Below are 8458 nucleotides of genomic sequence, written 5' to 3'. Positions count from 1 at the left end.
GGCAAAATTATAGACGGCAAAATGGGTTGTGCTTTTACTGTGGTGACTCAGCTCATGTTATCTCAGCATGCTCTAAGCGAAAAAAAAAGGTTGATAAATCTGTCATCATTGGTACTTTACAGCCTAAGTTCATTTTGTCTGTCACCCTGATTTGTTCCTTGTCATCTTACCCGGTTATGGCTTTTGTAGATTCAGGTGCTGCCCTGAGTCTGATGGACTTGTCATTTGCCAGGCGCTGTGGTTTTGTTTTGGAGCCTTTAAAATTCCCTATTCCACTAAGGGGAATTGATGCTACGCCATTGGCTACGAATAAACTTCAGTACTGGACACAAGTGACCATGTGCATGACTCCTGTTCATCAGGAGGTGATTCGCTTTCTTGTGCTGCATAATTTGCATGATGTTGTCGTGTTGGGTCTGCCATGGTTGCAGACTCATAATCCAGTCCTGGATTGGAAAGCAATGTCTGTGTCAAGTTGGGGTTGTCAGGGAATTCATGGCGACGCTCCTGTGGTGTCAATTGCTTCATCCACTCCTTCTGAAGTCCCTGCGTTTTTGTCAGACTACCAGGATGTATTTGATGAGCTCAAACTCAGTTCTCTACCTCCTCATAGGGATTGTGATTGTGCTATAAATTTGATTCCTGGTAGTAAGTTTCCTAAGGGACGACTTTTCAATTTGTCAGTGCCGGAGCATGCTGCCATGCGGAGTTATATAAAGGAGTCTTTGGAGAAAGGACTTATTCGCCCCTCCTCCTCCCCTCTTGGTGCGGGGTTCTTTTTTGTGGCTAAGAAGGATGGTTCTCTGAGACCTTGTATTGATTATCGCCTTCTAAATAAAATCACGGTCAAATTTCAGTATCCTTTGCCATTGTTATCTGATCTGTTTGCTCGCATTAAGGGGTCTAGTTGGTTCACCAAGATAGATCTTCGTGGTGCGTATAACCTTGTGCGTATTAAGCAGGGTGATGAATGGAAAACTGCATTTAATACGCCCGAAGGCCATTTTGAGTACTTGGTGATGCCTTTTGGACTTTCTAACGCTCCTTCTGTCTTTCAGTCTTTTATGCACGACATCTTCCGCGAATATCTGGATAAATTTATGATTGTGTATCTGGATGATATTCTGTTTTTTTCTGATGATTGGGAGTCCCATGTTAAGCAGGTCAGGATGGTGTTTCAGGTCCTGCGTGCCAATGCTTTATTTGTGAAGGGCTCAAAATGTCTTTTTGGAGTCCAGAAGGTTTCTTTTTTGGGTTTCATTTTTTCTCCTTCTACTATTGAGATGGACCCAGTCAAGGTTCAGGCTATTCATGACTGGACGCAGCCTACATCTGTTAAGAGTCTTCAGAAGTTCTTGGGTTTTGCTAATTTTTACCGTCGCTTCATCGCTAATTTTTCTGGTGTTGTTAAGCCTTTGACGGATTTGACCAAGAAAGGTTCTGATGTTACTAACTGGTCTCCTGCGGCTGTGGAGGCCTTTCAGGAGCTGAAGCGCCGGATTTCTTCTGCTCCGGTCTTATGTCAGCCAGATGTCTCTCTTCCTTTCCAGGTCGAGGTTGATGCTTCCGAGATTGGAGCGGGGGCTGTTTTGTCGCAGAGAAGCGCCGATGGCTCTTTGATGAAGCCATGTGCCTTCTTTTCAAGAAAGTTTTCACCTGCCAAGCGGAATTATGATGTCGGTAATCGGGAGTTGTTGGCTATGAAGTGTGTTGTGAATTTGCTTTTTGCTCCCTCTAGTGGTTACTAGTTTTTTGACTCTGGTTTTTCTGTCATTCCTTTTATCCGCACCTGGGTCGTTAGTTAGGGGTGTTGCTATATAAGCTCCCTGGACCTTCAGTTCAATGCCTGGCAACGTAGTTATCAGAGCTAGTCTGCTGTGCTCTTGTCTACTGATCCTGGTTCCAGTTATATCAGCTAAGTCTGCCTTTTGCTTTTTGCTATTTGTTTTGGTTTTGTATTTTTGTCCAGCTTGTTCCAAATCTATATCCTGACCTTTGCTGGAAGCTCTAGGGGGCTGGTGTTCTCCCCCCGGACCGTTAGACGGTTCGGGGGTTCTTGAATTTCCAGTGTGGATTTTGATAGGGTTTTTGTTGACCATATAAGTTACCTTTCTTTATTCTGCTATCAGTAAGCGGGCCTCTCTGTGCTAAACCTGGTTCATTTCTGTGTTTGTCATTTCCTCTTACCTCACCGTCATTATTTGTGGGGGGCTTCTATCCAGCTTTGGGGTCCCCTTCTCTGGAGGCAAGAAAGGTCTTTGTTTTCCTCTACTAGGGGTAGCTAGATTCTCCGGCTGGCGCGTGTCATCTAGAATCAACGTAGGAATGATCCCCGGCTACTTCTAGTGTTGGCGTTAGGAGTAGATATATGGTCAACCCAGTTACCACTGCCCTATGAGCTGGATTTTTGTATTCTGCAGACTTCCACGTTCCTCTGAGACCCTCGCCATTGGGGTCATAACAGTTTGCCAGGCCTATATTAAATGTTTAATGCATTGCAGAAGAGGGATTATAAGAAAGAAGATTCTGAGTTTTTTTTTTTTTCTTCTTCCCCTTTACCTCAGAGTGGCTATGCTTGCTGCAGACATGAATGTCCAGACCTTGATTACAAGTGTGGACCAGCTGGCTACTCGTGTGCAGGGCATACAAGACTATGTTATCAGAAATCCTAGGTCAGAACCTAAAATACCGATTCCTGAACTGTTTTCCGGAGACAGGTTTAAGTTTAGGAATTTCGTGAATAATTGTAAATTGTTTTTGTCCCTGAGACCCTGTTCATCTGGAGATTCTGCTCAGCAAGTAAAAATTGTTATTTCGTTCTTACGGGGCGACCCTCAGGATTGGGCTTTTTCGCTGGCGCCAGGAGATCCGGCATTGGCTGATCTTGATGCGTTTTTTCTGGCGCTCGGTTTACTTTATGAGGAACCCAATCTTGAGATTCAGGCAGAAAAGGCCTTGCTGGCTATGTCTCAGGGGCAGGACGAGGCTGAAGTGTATTGCCAAAAATTTCGGAAATGGTCCGTGCTGACACATTGGAACGAGTGTGCACTGGCCGCTAATTTTAGAAATGGCCTTTCTGAAGCCATTAAGAATGTTATGGTGGGTTTTCCCATTCCCACAGGTCTGAATGATACTATGGCACTGGCTATTCAAATTGACCGGCGGTTGCGGGAGCGCAAAACCGCAAATTCCCTCATGGTGTTGTCTGAACAGACACCTAATTCGGTGCAATGTGATAGAAAAACCGCAAATTCCCTCATGGTGTTGTCTGAACAGACACCTGATTTAATGCAATGTGATAGAATCCTGACTAGAAATGAGCGGAAAATTCATAGACGCCGGAATGGCTTGTGCTACTACTGTGGTGATTCTACACATGTTATCTCAGCATGCTCTAAACGTATAGCTAAGGTTGTTAGTCCTGTCACCGTTGGTAATTTGCAACCTAAATTTATTCTGTCTGTAACTTTGATTTGCTCACTGTCATCTTATCCTGTCATGGCGTTTGTAGATTCAGGTGCTGCCCTGAGTCTCATGGATCTCTCATTTGCTAAGCGCTGTGGTTTTACTCTTGAACCATTAGAAAATCCTATACCTCTTAGGGGTATTGATGCTACACCATTGGCAGCAAATAAACCGCAGTATTGGACACAGGTTACCATGTGCATGACTCCTGAACACCGCGAGGTGATACGTTTCCTGGTTTTACATAAAATGCATGATTTGGTTGTTTTAGGGCTGCCATGGTTACAGACCCATAATCCAGTCCTGGACTGGAAGGCTATGTCAGTCTCAAGTTGGGGCTGTCGTGGTATTCATGGGGATTCCCTGCCTGTGTCTATTGCTTCTTCTACGCCTTCGGAAGTTCCGGAGTATTTGTCTGATTATCAGGATGTCTTCAGTGAGTCTGAGTCCAGTGCACTGCCTCCTCATAGGGACTGTGACTGTGCTATAGATTTGATCCCAGGCAGTAAATTTCCTAAGGGAAGACTGTTTAATCTGTCGGTACCTGAACATACCGCTATGCGTTCATATATCAAGGAGTCTCTGGAGAAAGGACATATTCGTCCGTCTTCTTCCCCTCTTGGTGCGGGATTCTTTTTTGTGGCAAAAAAGGACGGATCTTTGAGACCTTGTATTGATTATCGGCTTTTAAATAAGATCACTGTCAAATTTCAGTATCCTTTACCGCTGTTGTCTGACTTGTTTGCCCGGATTAAGGGTGCCAAGTGGTTCACCAAGATAGACCTTCGTGGTGCGTACAACCTTGTGCGCATTAAGCAAGGTGATGAATGGAAAACCGCATTCAATACGCCCGAAGGTCATTTTGAGTACTTGGTGATGCCTTTTGGGCTCTCCAATGCGCCTTCAGTTTTTCAGTCCTTTATGCATGACATTTTCCGGAAGTATCTGGATAAATTTTTGATTGTTTATCTGGATGATATTTTGGTTTTTTCTGATAATTGGGATTCGCATGTGGAGCAGGTCAGGTTGGTCTTTAAAATTTTGCGTGAAAATTCTTTGTTTGTCAAGGGCTCAAAGTGTCTCTTTGGTGTACAGAAGGTTCCCTTTTTGGGGTTCATTTTTTCCCCTTCTGCTGTGGAGATGGACCCAGTCAAGGTCCGAGCTATTCTTGATTGGACTCAGCCCTCGTCAGTTAAGAGTCTTCAGAAGTTCTTGGGCTTCGCTAACTTCTACCGTCGTTTTATCGCTAATTTTTCTAGCATTGTGAAACCTTTGACGGATATGACCAAGAAGGGCTCCGATGTAGCTAACTGGGCTCCTGCTGCCGTGGAGGCTTTCCAGGAGTTGAAACGCCGGTTTACTTCGGCGCCTGTTTTGTGCCAGCCTGACGTCTCACTTCCCTTTCAGGTTGAGGTGGATGCTTCGGAGATTGGGGCAGGGGCCGTTTTGTCGCAGAGAGGCCCTGGTTGCTCTGTTATGAAACCTTGTGCCTTTTTCTCTAGGAAGTTTTCGCCTGCCGAGCGAAATTATGATGTGGGCAATCGGGAGTTGTTGGCCATGAAATGGGCATTTGAGGAGTGGCGTCATTGGCTCGAGGGTGCTAAGCATCGTGTGGTGGTCTTGACTGATCACAAAAATCTGATGTACCTCGAGTCTGCTAAACGCCTTAATCCGAGACAGGCCCGCTGGTCATTGTTTTTCTCCCGCTTTGATTTTGTTGTCTCGTATTTACCAGGTTCAAAGAATGTGAAGGCCGATGCTCTTTCTAGGAGCTTTGTGCCTGATGCTCCTGGAGTCGCTGATCCTGTTGGTATTCTTAAAGATGGAGTTATCTTGTCAGCTATTTCTCCGGATCTGCGACGTGTGTTGCAGAGATTTCAGGCTGATAGGCCTGAGTCTTGTCCACCTGACAGACTGTTTGTCCCGGATAAGTGGACCAGCAGAGTCATTTCCGAGGTTCGTTCCTCGGTGTTGGCAGGTCACCCGGGAATTTTTGGCACCAGAGATCTGGTGGCCAGGTCCTTTTGGTGGCCTTCCTTGTCAAGGGATGTGCGGTCATTTGTGCAGTCCTGTGGGACTTGTGCTCGAGCTAAGCCTTGCTGTTCTCGTGCCAGCGGTTTGCTCTTGCCCTTGCCTGTCCCGAAGAGACCTTGGACACATATCTCCATGGATTTCATTTCTGATCTTCCGCTATCTCAGGGCATGTCCGTTATCTGGGTGATATGTGATCGCTTCTCCAAGATGGTCCATTTGGTTCCTTTGCCTAAGCTGCCTTCCTCTTCCGATCTGGTTCCTGTGTTTTTCCAGAACGTGGTTCGTTTGCACGGCATCCCTGAGAATATTGTGTCAGACAGAGGATCCCAGTTCGTTTCCAGGTTCTGGCGATCCTTTTGTAGTAGGATGGGCATTGATTTGTCGTTTTCGTCTGCTTTCCATCCTCAGACTAATGGACAGACGGAGCGAACCAATCAGACTTTGGAGGCTTATTTGAGGTGTTTTGTCTCTGCTGATCAGGACGATTGGGTGACATTCTTGCCGTTGGCTGAGTTTGCCCTTAATAATCGGGCTAGTTCCGCCACCTTGGTTTCGCCTTTTTTCTGCAACTCTGGTTTCCATCCTCGCTTTTCTTCGGGTCATGTGGAGCCTTCTGACTGTCCTGGGGTGGATTCTGTGGTGGATAGGTTGCAGCAGATCTGGAATCATGTGGTGGACAACTTGAAGTTGTCACAGGAGAAGGCTCAGCGCTTTGCCAACCGCCGCCGCGGTGTGGGTCCCCGACTACGCGTTGGGAATTTGGTATGGCTTTCTTCCCGCTTTGTTCCTATGAAGGTCTCCTCTCCCAAATTTAAACCTCGTTTTATTGGGCCTTACAAGATATTGGAAATCCTTAATCCTGTATCTTTTCGTCTGGATCTTCCTGTGTCGTTTGCTATTCACAATGTATTTCATAGGTCCTTGTTGCGGCGGTACATTGTGCCTGTAGTTCCTTCTGCTGAGCCTCCTGCTCCGGTGTTGGTTGAGGGCGAGTTGGAGTACGTGGTGGAGAAGATCTTGGATTCTCGCCTCTCCAGGCGGAGGCTTCAGTACCTGGTCAAGTGGAAGGGCTATGGTCAGGAGGATAATTCCTGGGTGGTCGCCTCTGATGTTCATGCGGCCGATTTAGTTCGTGCCTTTCATGCCGCTCATCCTGATCGCCCTGGTGGTCGTGGTGAGGGTTCGGTGACCCCTCACTAAGGGGGGGGTACTGTTGTGAATTTGCTTTTTGCTCCCTCTAGTGGTTACTAGTTTTTTGACTCTGGTTTTTCTGTCATTCCTTTTATCCGCACCTGGGTCGTTAGTTAGGGGTGTTGCTATATAAGCTCCCTGGACCTTCAGTTCAATGCCTGGCAACGTAGTTATCAGAGCTAGTCTACTGTGCTCTTGTCTACTGATCCTGGTTCCAGTTATATCAGCTAAGTCTGCCTTTTGCTTTTTGCTATTTGTTTTGGTTTTGTATTTTTGTCCAGCTTGTTCCAAATCTATATCCTGACCTTTGCTGGAAGCTCTAGGGGGCTGGTGTTCTCCCCCCGGACCGTTAGACGGTTCGGGGGTTCTTGAATTTCCAGTGTGGATTTTGATAGGGTTTTTGTTGACCATATAAGTTACCTTTCTTTATTCTGCTATCAGTAAGCGGGCCTCTCTGTGCTAAACCTGGTTCATTTCTGTGTTTGTCATTTCCTCTTACCTCACCGTCATTATTTGTGGGGGGCTTCTATCCAGCTTTGGGGTCCCCTTCTCCGGAGGCAAGAAAGGTCTTTGTTTTCCTCTACTAGGGGTAGCTAGATTCTCCGGCTGGCGCGTGTCATCTAGAATCAACGTAGGAATGATCCCCGGCTACTTCTAGTGTTGGCGTTAGGAGTAGATATATGGTCAACCCAGTTACCACTGCCCTATGAGCTGGATTTTTGTATTCTGCAGACTTCCACGTTCCTCTGAGACCCTCGCCATTGGGGTCATAACAGAAGTGGGCATTTGAGGAGTGGTGACATTGGCTCGAGGGAGCTAAGCATCGTGCGGTGGTCTTGACTGATCACAAGAATCTGATTTATCTCGAGTCGGCCAAGCGGCTGAATCCTAGACAGGCTCATTGGTCGTTGTTTTTCTCTCGTTTTGATTTCGTGGTCTCGTACCTGCCTGGTTCGAAGAATGTAAAGGCTGATGCTCTTTCTAGGAGTTTTGTGCCTGACTCTCCTGGAGATTCAGAGCCGGCTGGTATTCTCAGAGAAGGGGTGATTTTGTCTGCCATCTCCCCAGATTTGCGACGAGTGCTGCAGGAGTTTCAGGCGGATAGACCTGACCGTTGTCCACCGGAGAGACTGTTTGTCCCGGATAGATGGACCAGCAGAGTTATTTCCGAGGTTCATCCTTCGGTGTTGGCGGGCCATCCTGGAATATTTGGTACCAGAGATTTGGTGGCCAGGTCCTTTTGGTGGCCTTCCTTGTCAAGGGATGTGCGGTCATTTGTGCAGTCTTGTGGAATTTGTGCTCGGGCTAAGCCTTGCTGTTCTCGTGCCAGTGGTCTGCTGTTACCTTTGCCTGTCCCGAAGAGGCCTTGGACGCACATTTCCATGGATTTTATTTCGGATCTCCCTGTCTCTCAGAGAATGTCTGTCATCTGGGTGGTGTGTGATCGTTTTTCTAAGATGGTCCATTTGGTGCCCTTGCCTAAGTTGCCTTCCTCCTCCGAGTTGGTTCCGCTGTTTTTTCAAAATGTGGTTCGTTTGCATGGGATCCCTGAAAATATTGTTTCCGACAGAGGATCCCAGTTTGTGTCTAGATTTTGGCGGATCTTTTGCGCTAAAATGGGTATTGATTTGTCTTTTTCGTCAGCCTTCCATCCTCAGACGAATGGCCAAACAGAACGAACTAATCAGACCTTGGAAACCTATTTGAGATGTTTTGTTTCTGCTGATCAGGACGACTGGGTGACTTTTTTGCCATTGGCCGAGTTTGC

The sequence above is a fragment of the Ranitomeya variabilis genome, chromosome 2 (genome assembly GCF_051348905.1).
Source record: "Ranitomeya variabilis isolate aRanVar5 chromosome 2, aRanVar5.hap1, whole genome shotgun sequence".
In the NCBI taxonomy this organism is placed as follows: domain Eukaryota; kingdom Metazoa; phylum Chordata; class Amphibia; order Anura; family Dendrobatidae; genus Ranitomeya; species Ranitomeya variabilis.
Note: the sequence above shows the minus strand (reverse complement) of the source record.